The sequence below is a fragment of the Prionailurus bengalensis genome, chromosome X (genome assembly GCF_016509475.1).
Source record: "Prionailurus bengalensis isolate Pbe53 chromosome X, Fcat_Pben_1.1_paternal_pri, whole genome shotgun sequence".
NCBI lineage: Eukaryota > Metazoa > Chordata > Mammalia > Carnivora > Felidae > Prionailurus > Prionailurus bengalensis.
Window position 1 is genome coordinate 126,651,235 of NC_057361.1, and position 17,327 is coordinate 126,668,561.

The 17,327-nt window shown below is 41.4% G+C and overlaps 1 long non-coding RNA gene across 1 annotated transcript; it reads right to left on the reverse strand.

The window, feature by feature from the left end:
• Positions 1-1,937: 1,937 nt before the first annotated feature.
• On the reverse strand, positions 1,938-7,376 carry LOC122476991. Its single transcript, XR_006295641.1, has 3 exons — positions 7,366-7,376; positions 5,295-5,296; positions 1,938-2,085 (listed from the first exon to the last, which is right to left on the reverse strand). It is a non-coding gene; the product is annotated as an uncharacterized LOC122476991 (long non-coding RNA).
• Between the last annotated feature and the right edge of the window lie 9,951 nt (positions 7,377-17,327).

Genomic DNA, 17,327 nt, shown 5'->3' on the forward strand with positions numbered 1-17,327 from the left:
CCACCTATGTTTCCCTCAAACATGCGCAAGCTCTGTTCAGGCAAACTTCAGTTATGCAAAAGCCAAGGCCACAGATTTGTTTGGACAACTAACACTGGGCCCAGAGGGTAGGGGATATCCTGGGGCTTCTTGTAGGGGGTTGAGAATCTTCCTTTCTGACCCTCTCCTAGGGCCCCCTGACTTCTGGAGCCCTGTAGCCTCTCCAACAACACCCTCCTCTGAGACCCCCAATAACTCTTTTGCTTACCTGAGAGTTGACAGTCCCCAGACGCCCACCTCCCGGGCCAGGCTCCTGCCACGACCATCTGCCCCAACCCACTTCTATCCAGCTCACATCCCACCTGGGAGGGGCCGCTAGCCTTGTTGTAGTCTGTTTAGGCTGCTATCACCAAAATGCCATCAAGGTGGCTTATAAAACAACACTCATTTATTGCTCACAGTTCTGGATGCTGGGAAATCCAAGACCAAGATGCTGGCAGAGCCAGCATCAGGCGAAGACCTGCTTCCTGCTTCATAGATGGCTGTCATCTGGCTGTGTCTTCACATGGCGGAAGGGTGAGCAAGGTGCCTAAGGCCTCTTTTATAAGAGTGCTAAACCCATTCATGGGGACTCTGCCCTCATGACCCAATCACCTCCTAGAGGCCCCACCAACTGATGGGGTGACATTGGGGGATAGGATCTTAATGTATGAATTTTGGGGGACACAGACATTCAGAGGAGAGGGTACTTGGGCTTCTCATGGTTTCATGCACTTATTAGTTTGATTTATACATTGGTGAGCTGTTTCAATTTCTTCCCACTGAGCCCATAATATTGCTCACATATTTTAAATATTGCTCATATATTTTAAATATATAATAATAAAAAGGACCCATCGGGGCTGGGCCGGCCCCAGCTCCCTGGGGCCCCGGCCTCCCAGTACATGGCTATGCCCATGATGCTGCTCAACCTCATGGACCAGCTGGGGGAGGCGGACGAGGAGCTGGCGGGCAACTACGCAGAGCTGGGGGACTGGTGCGCCCAGAGGATCCTGCAGCATGTTCAGGTTGGGGACGTGTCCGGGGGACGGGAGGCGGATGCTGGCCACCAGGACGGGTCTCGGGGGGCTGGGGAGCGGGGGACCCCCGCTCCCCACCCCCTGCAGCACCTCCTTGGCTCACGCCCCACCACCGCCACCCCAGCTGGGCGCCGATGGTCCCCTTTACGGATGGGGAGACACGGAGGCCGGGGAAGCGCAGGACCCTACACCCTGGGGAAGGACGAGGGCCCAGGAGAGCTCCGGAGGGAGGGGCCAAGGGCAGGAGGGAGGGTGTCGGAGCCCCTGGCGTGTTAGAGGGAGCAGGAGACCCGGCCAGATCCAAGTCTTTCCAGGCCTCTGTGTGTTCCAGGACAGCCACTTTGGTGGTAGTAGCAGGATATCCTGCTTGGAGATGGTCGGACTTGGCAGGTGCCTGGAGGATGAACTTCAGGAAGGTGTGGGAGATGCATTTGGCCAACTGTCACTATCAGGGAGTGAACTTCTCAAATTCAAGAAGAATTTAGAACTCTGTCTCCGAATGCCACTGTTATTATAATTTTGTCGTCCACTTTCACCCTCCTACTGTCAGGGTCGGCCTTCCGCCACAGGGGCCATGGTCTCAGCTGCCGGCACCTGTTTCTCGGGTTCCCGCGCCATGTGCTCTCAGGCTTTACGACGGCAGCTGCATGATGCCTAACGCTTTTCAAGCAGCCCACTGGACTTCGGAAGAAAAGTTTCAGTAGCATGTCTTCCAGAAGGAACTTGGTACCTAGGATAAACAGTTTGGTCAAATCTCAGAAAATCTTTGTGTTTAGTTACTATAGCAGTCCTGGTGACAGCAACTATTTCCCTAAAGCACGTTATAAAGTCTGGTGTGAAGGGTGTTTAGTCGAGATCAAATGTGTTTTAAGAGCCTTGTTTTTCCCTGAAACTTGGTTCCTTTCTTCATGTGGTACAGTCTTTATTATTTCAAGATCAGAGATGATTTATCAAAGAAACAGTTGTATACAAGTTGGGAGATAGTTCCTCCTGGAAGTTCTGCTTTATTTCATCCTGGCAAAAATGACTTTTTCCGAAAACACTCACGGCCTACGTGGAATCAAACAACTGAATGATGCATCCCATTCTGAAAGTCATTCTACTCAGTGCTACGATGGGGTCCTCAGGGAAGTGGAGGGTCCCGGAGCAGCTGAGTGAAACTGAGGGCAGGAGCGAGGGGGCCAGAAACCGAGGGCACGTTAAAAAGCAGGAAACCTGGGGCGCCTGGGTGGCGCAGTCGGTTGGGCGTCCGACTTCAGCCAGGTCACGATCTCGCGGTCCGTGAGTTCGAGCCCCGCGTCGGGCTCTGGGCTGATGGCTCAGAGCCTGGAGCCTGCTTCCGATTCTGTGTCTCCCTCTCTCTCTGCCCCTCCCCCGTTCATGCTCTGTCTCTCTCTGTCCCAAAAATAAATAAACGTTGAAAAAAAATTAAAAAATAAAAAAATAAAAAAAATAAAAAGCAGGAAACCCAAACCACTATGCGAGTCTACCAAACCAGCGAGTGAGGAATTATTCTGTGTCATATTCTTATTAACGACACATAAACACTCTCTATTTTATATGCTTTTAAATTTATTGTTAAATACACAAGCAAAACATGAATATAATTCTCATTTTAAAATATTAAACAAATAGGAATAAAATAAAAGCTCCTTTTAGCCATTCTCTAGGCCCCTCTCAATTCCCCCTTCCCCGGAAGATCCTTCCCGACATTTCCTGCATGTTTACATGCATATATGTACGGACACACTGGAGAGTTTCTCATACTCTATGCTTATTCTGCAACTTGCCCTCTCTCCCAATTCCCCCCTTTCCCAGAAGATCCATAAGGAAGCGTGCCTGGGAGAGAGTTTTTAATTATAGCTCTGTACTCCACAGCATGGATATAGCAGACTTTGTTCCCAGCTTCCCCTCCTCGGTGCACATTTAGGGGTCCTGCGGGGTTTCGCTGATGGGCACAATGCCGCATGGACACTCTTGCCCCATCACACACACACACACACACGCGCGCGCGCGCGCGCGCGCGCGCGCGCACGCGCGAACACTGCTGTAAGATTGAGTCAGGGAGGGCAGCGCTAGATGGCTCCAACCAAGAGACCACCAATGATGCAGCTAGTGGCTTAGAGAAGACTGAACATTGTTACTCGCTCTCATAAGGGTCAGCCGAGCACTCCAGGTTGAAGGGACATCTCTGTTCCACGCCGTCACTCAGGAAGCCCAGTGCTTCTCAAACCATTTGTGGTGAAAGACCAGTTTATGTCCACCCACCCCCCCCAATCCATTTTGCCCAAGGCTTTTGTAAAATGCAATAAAGATATCATGGTGATGTTGAGTTGCTATAAAAGCTTCACAACACTTCCTCCTGATGGACTCGCCTCATCCTGGACCCTAAGGGCACCTTGTGGCTGAGCAGTGGTCCAGGAACCACGCCCAGGAGCTCAGCTCGAGGGCATTGCCTTGACTGCTGGGTCAGCTCCTGCACAGGTGTATCTGTGCTCTGGATCCTGTGAAGTGCAGGGAGGACAACGGTGCGCATCCAGGGTGAGCACTTGTTCCCTGAGCAGGTGAGGGAGAAGTTGGACACATCACCCCTCACTCTCGCATTCCGTTGGTGAATTCTTACTCCCATGGCCACCATACCTGCCCCCAAGGGAGCCTGGGAAACAGTCTAGCTGAGCCACCCAGCACCCGGGAAGAACAGCCTTGCACAGAGACAATGAACAGTCTCCCCCATAGATACCCAGAAGTGGGTTCAAATGGTACAGGCATTTGAAAAATACATACTGTCAAACTTCTCTCCAAAAGGGTGTGTACCAAGCATGTACAAGAGTTCCCATCCCCCCCACACACACACAGTAGCCAATACTGATTGCCAGAAATTATATCTCCTTGTCATCATTGGCATTTTTCATGATTACTAGTGTAGTCGGGGTGGCCATCTTTTCAAATATTTATCGTTCATTCATACACTTCCGCAAACTGCTTGTTCTTATTCTTTGTCATTTTTCATATTGACTTGTAGGGATTTTTATATGCTTGACCTGAATCCTTCATTTGTTATACATGTTGCATATGCTTTCCTCCACACTGTCACTTATTTTTAACTTAAATTATAGTGCTTTTATTGCGATGCAAACCTTGTAGTTTTCCTCTTCATGCTGTCAAATGTATCGCGTTTTTCTTCTATGGTGTCTGCTCGCTTCAGCATCTTCTTTATCCGAAGACTAGAAAGATAAATTTCTCTAGTTTTTTTAAAATAATTTTTTATAGTTTTATTGTCACAGTTCTTCTCATGTTTAGATTTTTTAATCACTTAGGAATCTCTTTTCATCTATGGGATCTGTTTAGAATCTACTGTTTTGCCCAACACCATCCTTTCCCCTGTTAACTAAAATGCCAAATTAATTATGTAGAATATAAGCGCCACACTTTTATGAGAACAAAGGCTTTGTTTTATCTACCCCTAAAACAGTATCCGCCACATCATAGACAATCACTGTTTGTCAAATGAATTAAGGGATGGATGGATGGATGGATGGACACTAAAGTGCCAAATTTTCTTCAGTGTATTTCTGGAATTTCTGTCATTCCATCAATTAGTATGCTGACTCTTGCATCAATGCTATTTCAATTACTCTAACATTATAATATGTTTTGATACCTTTCTTTCAAATTTTAGGGCCTATCTTGTGCATTTCTCTTCAGAGTGGATTTACAAACCAGCTTATCAGTTTCCATTAAAATCTTCTTGGGATTTTTATTGGGGTGCATTGAAGTTATAGCTTAATTTCAGAGGAACTGACATCTCTCAAAGTTGAGTCTTTCTTTCCAAGAACATGATATATCTCGTCTTTTATTGAGGCTTGCTTTTATGCCCTATAGTGAGTTTTTGTATTGTTCTTCACATCTGTCTTAGACATTTTAATACATTTTCGTCCAAAGCATTCAATAGTTTGTGTTGCTCATGGGATCAGGAGGTTTTTTTGGTTTTTTGTTTTGTTTTGTTTTGGTTTTGTTTTTTATTTTTGTTTTTTTGTTTTTGTTTTTGTTTTTGTATAACATATTTGTCAGTTGCTAATTGCTGGGAAGGTAGAGCTTGTGAAAAGCTCTCGTATGATTCCCAGGTCCTTCTTTAAGATTCTCTAGACAAATGAGCATAACATCTCTAAATAATTAGGTTTTTCTCCACCAATACATTCATCCTGTATTTCTTTCTTGTTTCACAGTAATCAGGACGACTCCTTTACGGAAGAGTAGCAAGGATACTATGAATTGGTGTTGAATTTTATCAAAAGTTTTTCCTACATCAATTGAGATAATACATTTATGTTTCCTCTTTAACCAGTAATAAGGTGAATTACGTTAACAACTCTGTCAGTATTAATTTAGCATTGCATTCCTGGGGAAAACCCTACTTGGGCATGATAAGGGATATGAGTTAGTGTCTTTTCATAAGAAAGATTGGTCTACACAGAACTTTTACTCTGCTAGCTCCGTCCAATTGGTAGTCAGAGTTATGATAGCCTCAAAGAATGTGTGTGGATGCTTTCCATATTTTCCAGTGCAGACAAGGGTTTGGGCAATATGGTTACCTGTTCTTTTAGGTTTTACTAGAATTTAACAAAACCACCTGGGCCTGATGACGTTTTAAAGGATAGATCTTTGACTATCTTTAAATTTCTTCTGTGGATATTGGTTTATTCTGATCTCACACCTCTTGACCTATTATTATTATCATTTCTATTTTCCCTCAAGGTACCCATCTTATCTACATTTTCCAGCTCATTTATATGAAGCTGTATGCATATGTGTTCTTTTCCAATTGTTTAGAAAACTTGTATCTGCCTCTAAAGTTATAGCCTACCCTGTTTCTTACGATACTTATTCATTTCTTCACATTCTTTTCTCTTGACCAAAATTACCATAAGTTTGTGCGTTTTTAAATTTTGCTTACTTAACTATTCTCTAGCTTTTTGCAGTGCATTTGTTTCATTAGTCATTATTTTCAGGGTCAGTGGCTTTCCTTTGGTCAAGAACTTCTAACTTTAATGTTTTGGATTCAATTAATATGATTTCTGCTTCTGAACTTGTTGGGATTTTCTTTGTGACTAAATACATAATCACTCTTGGATAATGTTCCATATACCTCTGAGAAGCATCTGTATTCTCTGATTCTAAGGGCGGTTATATATACACCGTATATCTCTTACATGGAGCTCATGACTTCTGTTACTCAAATCTTCCATATTCTTACTTGTATTTCGTCTCCTTGGTCTGTTAATTCCTGATAGGAGTACAGTAAGTCTTTTCTGCTCTGATTACGTCCAGTTCTTTTTGAATTTCTTTCAGTTTTTTGCTTCATATATTATGAAGCCATGTTGGGCACAAACGTTTGTCCCTGTCATAACTTCTTTGGCCTTATGTCTTTTCTTTACAAGAATGTTTGTATTTGTCTATTTGGAAGAATTTTGCTTTGGATTCTATTTTACAGGATAGTATTGCTCTACCTGCTTTTTTCTGTCAGTATTTTTCTAGCATTTTTTAATCTATTTATTTTGACCCTTCTCATGATTTCTTTTTTAACAAGACTCTCAGTTTGTTGGGGGTAACAATGTGCCGAGTTTCCAAACTACATTTCCCAGCCTCCCTTCTAGATAGGGACGACCAATGAAATGAGAGTGGAAGTCATCGGGTAAGGGTTCTAGAAAGTTTCTTACAGTGATCTGAATTAGTGGGAACTTCCCCCTTTTGGTCCTCTTTTGCCCTTTTTGCTTTCCCCAACCTGCATATACATATTCGATGGCTGGAGCTTCAGCAACTCTCTTGTTACAGTACGGAAAATACTGAAAGAATCATAAAGACTTCTTTTGATGCTCTTGAGGAACTAACCAAAGCCAGTCTACTTTCAAACATCTCAATACATGAGAAAAATAAACTCTGTGTTTAAACAACCACTGTTGCGTGTCTGTTATTCCATCATCACTGTTCCTGTGTTTTAATGCCTGTGGAGGTAACCAGTGTTATTAGTTTCTTGTGTACCCTTCTAGAGATATTCTTTTTTTTTTTGTTATTCTAAGTGTACTTTTTACTTTACATTATGAAAATTTTCAGACATACACATAAACAGCAAATTGTATAATTTGGTACCTCCATGTACCCATCACCCAGCTTCAACCACTATCCATCAATATTCTATGCATCACCCCGCTTCAACAACTATCCATCAATATTCTATGCATACACACACACACACACACACACACACACACACATTCTTGTTTTATACAAATGCCAGCACATTATTCACATTCTCCATTGCCTTCTTTTTTATGGTTTTTTTTTTCTTTGTGAGAGAGAAACAGACAGGACGTGAGCAGGGGGAGGGGCAGAGAGAGAGGTAGACACAGAATCCGAAGCAGGCTCCAGTCTCCGAGCTGTCAGCACAGAGCCCGACGCAGGGCTCGAACCCACGAACTGTGAGATTATGACCTGAGCTGAAGTCAGGCATTTGACTGACTGAGCCACCCAGGTGCCCCACCATTGCCTTCCTTTTTAAAATTAACATGTATGATGGAGATGGTTCCATATCAGTACATAGTTTCTTCATTCTCTTTAGTGTCTATCAATATTTCTTTATCGTTTCACATGTATCCAATTATATCTGTAGAATAAATTCCCAGATGTGGAGTTGCTGGGGCCAAAGGTGTATGTATTTGTCATTTTGATGGATGTCGCCAAAGTACCTGCATAGAAGTTGTGCCACAGCTCCAACCCCAATTAGCAGTGCAAGAGAATGCCTGCTCTCTTTGCCCACACCTTTGTCAATCATGTATACGTGCAAACGGCTCTACTTTTGCCAACCTGATAAATGAAAAAAGGATATCTCATTGTGGTCTTAATTTTGATTTCTCTTATTTAGAAGTCATTTGTATTTCTTTCCTGTGAGCTGCATTCACAGCTTTTGCCCATTTTTCTCTTGAGTTGTTGGCATTTTTCTTACTATTTTGTAAGAGCTATTTATATCATAGAGAACTTAGCCCCCTTGTCTCTGATATGAGTTGCAAATAAGTTTCCTGATTTATCGTTTTCTTTGGCCTTTGTAACAGCAATCTTTGTATTAAAGAAACTTTTTTGTTTTTGTGTATTGAATGAACCAAGCTTTGCTCTTTTGGTCTTCTGAGGTCTAAACTGTACTTTATTTTTTTTTAATGTTTATTTATTTTGGGGAGGGGGCAGGGGGGAGGGGCAGAGACAGGGAGACACAGAATCCGAAGCAGGCTCCAGGCTCTGAGCTGTCAGCACAGAGCCCGACGCAGGGCTCGAACCCACGAACCGTGAGATCATGACCTGAGCCCAAGTCGGCGCTTAACCGACTGAGGCACCCAGGTGCCCCTAAATTGTACTTTAAAAAGTCTTTCCTCCTCCAACATCATATTTTAAATCTAACATGGTTTCTCCTAGTATTTTTATAGTTTCGCTTTTTTAATCTTTAAGTCTGATTTGTCTGAAATTTAGTGTGCTGTATATCGCGAATAGGGATCCAACTGTATACTTCGCCAGGTGACCACCCACCTGTCCCAACGCCATTTACTGAGAATCCATTTTCCCCCCAGGGAACTGAAATAACATTTTACCATATACTAAATTCCTGTCTGTATTTATGCGTATTTTAGAGTATCTATTTTTTTCTATTTTTCTGTCATGTGATTCCTACACCAGTACCACACTGTTTTCTAATTACTGTCCCTTTATTATGTTTTAATATCTGATTGGACCAGTGCTTCTCTCATAGCCTTCCTTTAAGAACATCTCTGGCTATCTTCACGCCTTTAGTTTTCTATATTAATGTTAGAAGTATCTTGAAAAGTTCCAAACAACTCTGTTGTCATAAAATGTTTTAGATCATATTTCATTTATAGATTGATGTTGGGAGATTTTCCACCTTTATAAAGCTACAATTTTCTAAGAACAGAGTAGACTTTTGCATTAATTTAGGCCTTTTTATGTCTCTGAGGAACATTTTAATGTTTCTGTACGTAGATCCTGCATAGTTCTTAAACTTGTTTCTACATACTTTATTTCCTTTTTGTTAAGCGGGGACTTTTCTTTTATTATGTCTTCTAACTTGTCATTTGTCTCAATGATTTTGTCCTGGCCTACTTACTGTATTCCTCTTACAAGTCCTTGTAACATTTTTTAAGAGCAGATTCTCATTGGATTTTCCAGATATAGAAGACATATCATCTGCAAATAGCCATCATTTTAATTCTGCTTTTTCATGTTTTAACCTGTCAGATTGTGAGGTACAGCACAGACGCAGAGACAGGTGTAAATCCTATCTGGTTTGCATGCATTTCCTGTACTTTACATAAAAGAACATACTCTTGTAACCATCCCCAGATCAAGAACTAGAGCCCCACTCTCCAGCCCCAGCGCATCTCCCCACAATCAACTCCCTAACTTCTATGGTAACCCTTTCCTTCTTTTCATCAGAGTTTTGCCACGTAAACATCCATCCATCCATAAATAACATGGTTTACTTTTTGCCTGTTTTTAAACTTTACATAAATGCAATTCTAATACATGTATCTTTCTATGTCTTGTTCCTTTCACTCAGTGGTGTGTGCTTAAAATTTAAACATGCTGTAGTGTATAGGGAGTTTATTCCTTTGTGTTCTAATAGAGTATTCCATGGCATAACTTTACCATAGTGTTATTTATCTATTCTATCCCTGCTGGATATCTGGGCTGTTTTCGGCACACAAATTCTGTGGCAAGCCATTGTATTAGTTTCCTGTGGCTGCCATAACAAAGCACCACAAACATGGTGGTTTACAAGAACAGAAATTCACTGTCTCGGTTCTGGAGGCCAGAAGTCCAAGATCAAAGTGTCAGGAGGGCTGTGCTCCCCCTGAAAGATCTAGGGGAAAATCCCTCCTTGACTCTTCCAGTTTCTGGTGGCTGTGGGAGTCAGTCCTGGGTGCTGAAGTCACATCACTTCCACCTCTGCCTGTCCGATCACATAGCCTTCTCCTCTTCTGTCTATCTCTAATTTCCCTTTGCCTTTCTCTTGTGAGGTATCCACTTGTCACTGGATTTAGGGCTTACCCACACATCCTAAGATAATCTCATCTCAAGATCCTTAAATTAATCGCAACTGCAAAGACCCTTTTTCCAAATAAGATCACATTAACAGGGTCTGGGGGTTAGAATGCGCACATATCTTTTGGGAGGCCACTGGTGAACCCATCGCAACCATTTACACTTGCTTCTTGGTGCCAGGGTACACAAGTTTCTCCAGAATTTGTACACTTGGTATTGAAATGCTGGCTCCTCGAAGAAGCTCGCCTTCATTTTTTCTACAAAATGCCAGCCAGTTTTCCAACACACACTCCCATCAGCAGTATGTGAAAGCTTGCCTGTTCCATGGCCTTGCCAACTCTTAGAATCATCAGACTTTTTAGTTTCCACCAACCTGGTGGGTGTGTACTATCTCCCAGTGGCATTAAGCTCTGTAATGATAAATGAAGTTGAGCGCTTATATTTGTACACCATTTGGGTTTCTTCTACTGTAAAAAAAAAAAAAAAAAATGTCTGTCCAAGCCTTTGATCCATTTGTTATATCATGCTATTTGTATTGGTCTTGTTATTTTGTTCCTTCAATCTTCTCTTTATTAGAACGTTCTCAGTTCCATGCATTTCCCTTCTCTTCTCCAAACCTTCCATCAGAATCTCTCCTATGGCCCACCTGAACCGAAACCTAGACGAAAGGGAATTCTGGGAAGCGTAGTTCAGTTGACACATTACAAAGCCATCCCAACCCCTTTATGTGACTCTCCTCAAATTACTTAGCTTGCGTGTGCCGTGTGCTTCTGTCAGACCGCTTACTGATTCACGTGTGTAGTAATGTTTTAATCATTCAATAAACTATTTCCTAATTTCCATCATGTTGTTGTCTTTGAACCATAGGTTATTTAAACATTTATTTCTTCCTTTCTAAACATGTGAGGGTTTTTCTCGTTATCTTTTTGCTATGAGTGTCAATTCTCTGCTGCCAAAGACCCCTAGGGAACCCGTCCATAGGTGAACAAGTTGGGCCAATTACTCTGCACTGAGGGAGAGCACACCATGCAGAACCGAGGGGTATCTCAAAAAGAGTGTATTAGACAGAACCTACTGTAACATCTGGGCTTTGTGTGATCTTGGGGAGAGTCCAAGGAGGCAAGGGTTTGCTCTAGATGCTGTCAGAAAGCAAAGGCAATTCTGTGATCGAAGCTCTCAATAAATCTCCTTTACCGGGAGGGCAGACTATAGCAAGGCTAAAGCTGTGATTGGGACACCAGCAGCAGGCAGCCATATTAGCCAAGCAGGAGGGAGGTGTTTGGTATTTGTGGGGCGCACATTGACCTTGGCTTTATCTGTGCTGAGAAAAATGTACGAAGTAGCCTTGCTTCATCTCTTTTCATCACGATCTCAGAGCAACCTTGTCTGAGGTTCGGTATTCTGTGAGATTGTTTGTGTCCAGTACGAGAACAACATTGCCTGGCTGTGAGCGCTCGGCCAGCGTGCAAATGTCAGAAGCTGCTGTTTTGTTCTTTTTCCCCCCTTGCTCATGGGTTTCCAGCTCAATTACACTGTGGTCAGAGGTCATGCTCTGAGTAATCTTGATCCTTTGAAACATCTGGGGACTTGCTTTAGGTCCCAGCACATGGTCAGTTTTGTGTAAAGTTTCCATGTGTGCCCAAAAGAATGTGCAGTCTGCAGTTGGGTGCAATGTTCTGTACTTGCTCATTAGATTAAGCTACCAATGGTTCAAACTCACATCCTTACCGACATTTTGTGTGCTTCATCTGCCAATTACTCAGAGAGGTACGTTAAGGTCTCCCAACTCCACATATGAATTGGTATTGCTACCAAAAAAAAAAAATATATATATATATATGTATATATATATGTATATATATATACATATATATATATATAGAACCCAAATATGGTCAGCCCTCTGATTCCAACTACTAATTTACAAGAAATATGAAGTTCAGAGGAACTCTGCATGCACAGAGATGCATTCAGCAACATTCAGACCGTGGAAACTCTACAGTCCAAACAAAACGACTTTCTCAACAAATAAGTTGCAAGAAAAAAGTAGAGCCAGAAGGAGAACCTGCAGATTAAAAGACACTTAAAATCATCTCGTTCCACATATGGACCCCAATTGGTTCCTCATGCACACAAACAAAGGAGAAAGGGAAAAAATGTGACCACGTGCAGGATATAAAACCAATACACAGATTTCTGTATATTTCTATACGCTAATAAAGAAGAAGCAGAAAAAGAAATTAAGGAAACAATCCATTTACAATTGTGCCAAACATAATAAAATACCTAGGAATAAACTTAAGCAAGGAGGTGAAAGACCTATACTCTGAAAACTGCAAAACACTGATGAAAGAAATTGGAGATGACACAAAGAGATGGAAGGATATTCTAGTCCATGGATTGGAAGAACAAATACTGTTAAAATGGCTGTATTACTCAAAGCAGCCTACAGATTTAACGCAATTTCTATTCAAATACCAATAGCGTTTTTCAGAATAAAGAACTCAGATATAAGCCCACGATTATATGGTCAATTCATCTTTGACAAAGCAGGAAAGAATATCCAATGGACAAAAGACAGTCTTTTCAACAAATGGTGTTGGAAAAACTGGTCAGCTACAGCAAAAGAATGAAACTGGACCACTTTCTATCACCAGCCACAAAAATAAACTCAGAATGGATTAAAGACCTAAATGTGAGACCTGAAACCATAAAGCTCCTAGAAGAGAGCAGCGCAGGCAGTAGTTTCTCTGACAGCGGCCACAGCAACTTCTTTCTAGGTGTCTCCTGAGGCAAGGGAAACAAAAGCAAAAATAAGCATTCATTTATTCGTTTATCTCTTGATTATTGGTTTGCACTCAGAAGTTTCCATTTTTCAATGGTTTGTAATTCATTACTGTCCTTTATTATCTGATGCTCAAACTGTCCCAGATTTAGCCAGTGTAAGCTCATTGAAGCTACTTCCAGTGTCCCTTTTACACACCACTATCATTTTTTGAGCCCTTCCGTACTTTCTGCCCCAGTTCTGAGATTAGCCATTTTTCTGAGGATCCCTGATTTCTTTCAGTGAGGAGTAGTAATAGGGACCAAGATGTGATTGCTTGGGTGGGCCTTTTCAGCGGCAGGAGCTGAGAAATGTATGCATGTACCTCAAAGTATACACACATACATTATTTACATTTACATATACATATGCACATATCCACACATACACGTCTATCCCTTCATTCCAAAGCCCTCCCCACAGGCTTTTTCTTGTTTTCAAGTTTTTCTTTCAATTCTAGTTAGTTAACATATATGTCCACAGGCTTCTTTCTTGTCTTCCTCCATTTCATATTTGTATCTCCATTCTTCCCCTGTGAGAACCCTGGCTCCCAACATTTACTCACTTGCCCAATCCTACAATACATCAGAGATAGTTTCAAAATTGCTTCAAACTCCCCAGTGCCAAAAACAAACCCACTGAGAGCTTGGAATCTCTGGGCAGTCCCCCTTGCCTCTGCGACCTTACCCAAGACTGAGAGTAGGTCATCAAATAAGCTTTAAAAAGAGTTTGGGGTGCCTGGGGGGGGGCTCAGTCATTTAAGCGTCTGACTCTTGGTTTCGGCTCCGGTCATGATCTCACGGTTCGTGAGTTTGAGCCCTGCATCGGGCTTTTCGCTGTCAGCACAGAGCCCGCTATGGATCCTCTGTCTCTCTCTCTCTCTCTCTCTCTCTCTCTCTGCCCCTCTCCCCTCTCAAAAACAAATACACGTTAGGAAAAGAGTTTTCAAAAATAGCTTTTACGAGTTGCTTGGTGTTTTCTTTCCCTTTCAATGTGATTATAGTTTGCACTCGATAGACAATTAGGTTCATTTGCTTGCAGTTTTAAGCTTTTTCCCCTTCCCATTCCCATTGATTTTTCTGCCTGAATATGAAGAACATTCACATGCTCACAAAAGTCGAAACTAATCAAAAAGGCATACTCGGAGAAATACAACTCCCTCTTGTACTCCTGCTCCATTTTCCCCATCCCTTGTAGGTAACCAACTTCTTTGTTTTCTGGGTTATCCTTTCCGTGTTTCTTTTTGTAATGACTAGCAGATGTGTGTGTTTTTCCTTACTTCCCCGTCTTTATTACACAAAGGACACCACACTATAGATGATCTTTCCACTTTGCCCTTTCCACTCAACGATGACCCCTATAAAACCACTCCATATCAATTCACAGAGAACTTCCTCATTCTTGTTTATAGCTGCTCAGTCTTCTATTGCATGTATATACCATAGCCTGTTCAATCGCTCTTCCGTATTTAGACATGGGGGTAGTTTCCAACTTTCCAATATTTTTCAAGTACAAACAAAGCTGCGATAAGTAACACTGTGTATATGTCTTTTCATATCGCTAAATGCCTATCTTAAGAGTACATCCTTAGAAGTGGGATTGCTGCTTTGAAGGATAAACTTACCACCCTCTGATAATCTATACATACATGTTCATTGTCTGCCTCCTTCCTTCAGAGTATCTGCTCCATGAGGACACAGACTTTATTTTATTCACTGACTGGAATACACTTGAACGAATGGATCTCTGTGCAGCATTTCATCATATAATTAAAACATGTCTTATTCATCTATTCTCTTCCAGACGGATGTTTAGATTGTTTCCAATTTCGCCCTATTATTTTAAAAATGCCTCAGTGCAAATCCATGCATATGTCTCCATGTGTAAATGGACAAGAGTTTCTCAAGTGTGTATCATAGCATTTGCTCTTATCTTACTTTTTATTGTCAAATTGTTCTCCAGAATGGTTCTATCAATTTACATCCTCCCTCAGAAATGTAAGAAAATGCCATCTTCCATGCACTCGGCCAGCATTTGACATTTCTTTCGGCGGGGTACCTGGGTGGCTCAGTTGGTTAAGTGGCAGACTCTTTTTTTGTTTTGTTTTGTTTTTAATTTACATCCAAGTTAGTTAGCATACAGTGCAACGATGATTTCAGGAGTAGATTCCTTAACGCCCATTACCCATTTAGCCCATCCCCCCTCCCACAACCCCTCCCTCCAGTAACCCTCTGTTTGTTCTCCATATTTAAGACTCTTGATTTCAACTCAGGTCCTGATCTCGCAGTCTGTGAAATCAAGCCCTGCATAGGGCTTGGGCTGATAGTGCAAGGAGCCTCCTTCTGATTCTCTCTCTCTCTCTCTCTCTCTGTCACAATCTGTCTGGCCTTCTCCCACTTGTGCTTGCTCTCTCTCAATATATGTAAATAAACTTAAAATTTGAAAAAAATAAACTTATGTGGTCAACTTAGGGAATACAAATGGTAACTTGTTCATATTTTAACTTATATTCCTATGATATCTAATCATATCTAATATCTTTTCACAGATGTATTGGCTATTTTCATTTCTTCTTCAGTGACTTTTCTGCTTATATCTTAGCCTATTTTTTCCGTTGTATGGTTTGTCACTTTCCTCCTGATCTGTAGGAGTTCTTCATTCAGGCTTGAAGTGAATTCTTTGTCTGGTGTATACTTTAGTAATGTCTTCTTCCAGTCTGTCATTTGGTTATAAGCCATGTTAATGGTGACTTTCATCAATACGATTTTTAATTTTGACGTAGTGAAATGTATCTCTTTGCCTCTGTGCTTCTTATGTCTCATTTAAAAACGTTTCAGAAAATTTCCTACTACAAGGCCATCTGTCTTGTATTTTATTTCAATGGTATTGGAATTTTGGTTTTCACCTTTATATATTTAACTCCTCTGGAAGTGATTTTTGACAATAGAGTAAGATAAGAATGTGTTTTATTTTTCGTCCGTGTGGAGCACTGAATTGTCCCATCATCGTTTATTGAGGACACTCTCCTTCCCTACTTACTCTTGATGCCTCCTCTGTCATATACGAGGTATGGAAACGTCTCTTCCTTTTTCTGAGCCAATACCAGGCTGCTTTAATTACTCGAGCTGAGAAATTTCTTACTATCTGGTAAGGCAAATACTCTTCTTCATTCTTTTGAAAAACATTCTGTATGATCTTTACCACTTTACTCATCCATATAAATTTTAGGATCTGTTTGTTAGCTTCCCACAAATCTATTGAATTTATATTTAATTCAGAGATCAATTTGGATAAAAATTGTCATGTTTGCAATGCCAAGCTTCCTCTTTCATGAGTATAGTATGTCTCTTCAAATATTTACTTAGGCGGACTTTTACATCCTTCACTTAATTTTGATAATTACCTCCATGAAGGTGTTGCACATTTTCTGTTAGGTTGACTCCCAGATACCTTGTCATTGGTATCGCTCTTGTGAATTGTATCTCCTTTGTCTCTGTCTCGTTTTCTACTAGGTGATTGGTAGTATTTAAGAAGATGAATGATTTATCTTATGCTCAATGAAACAACTCAGTCAGAGAAAGACCTCTACCATATGATTTCACTCATATGTGGAATTTAAGAGGCAAAGCAGATGAACACGTGGGAAGGGGAGGGGAAGAAAAGAAAGGGAAACAAAGCAAGTAGGGATAGGAGGATCATACCTCGATCATAAAAGCCATATATGAAAGACCCAATGCTAATATCATCCTCAGTGGGGAAAAACTGACAGCTTTCCCCCTAAGGTCAGGAACAAGACAGGGGTGCCCACTCTCACCACAGTTATTCAACATAGTATTGGAAGTCTTAGCCTCTGCAATAAGACAACACAAAGAAATAAAAGGCATCCAAATTGGCCGGGAGGAGGTCAAACTTTCACTCTTCGCAGATGACATGATACTCTATATGGAAAACCCAAAGGATTCCGCAAAAAAAATGCTAGAACTGATTCATGAATTCAGCAGTTCTAGGATATGAAATCGATGTGCAGAAATCGGTTGCATTCCTATACACCCACAATGAAGCAACAGAAAGAGAAATCAAGGAATTGATCCCATTTACAATTGCACCAAAAAACACAGAATACCTAGGAATAAATCTAGCCAAAGAAATCTAACCAAAATCTATCCACTGAAAACTATAGAAAGCATATGAAAGAAATTGAAGAAGACACCAAAAAATGGAAAAAGATTCCGTGCTCCTGGATAGGAAGAACAAATATTGTTAAAATGTCAATACTACCCAAAGCAATCTACGTACTCAGTGCAATCCCTATCAAAATAACACCGGCATTCTTCACAGAGCTA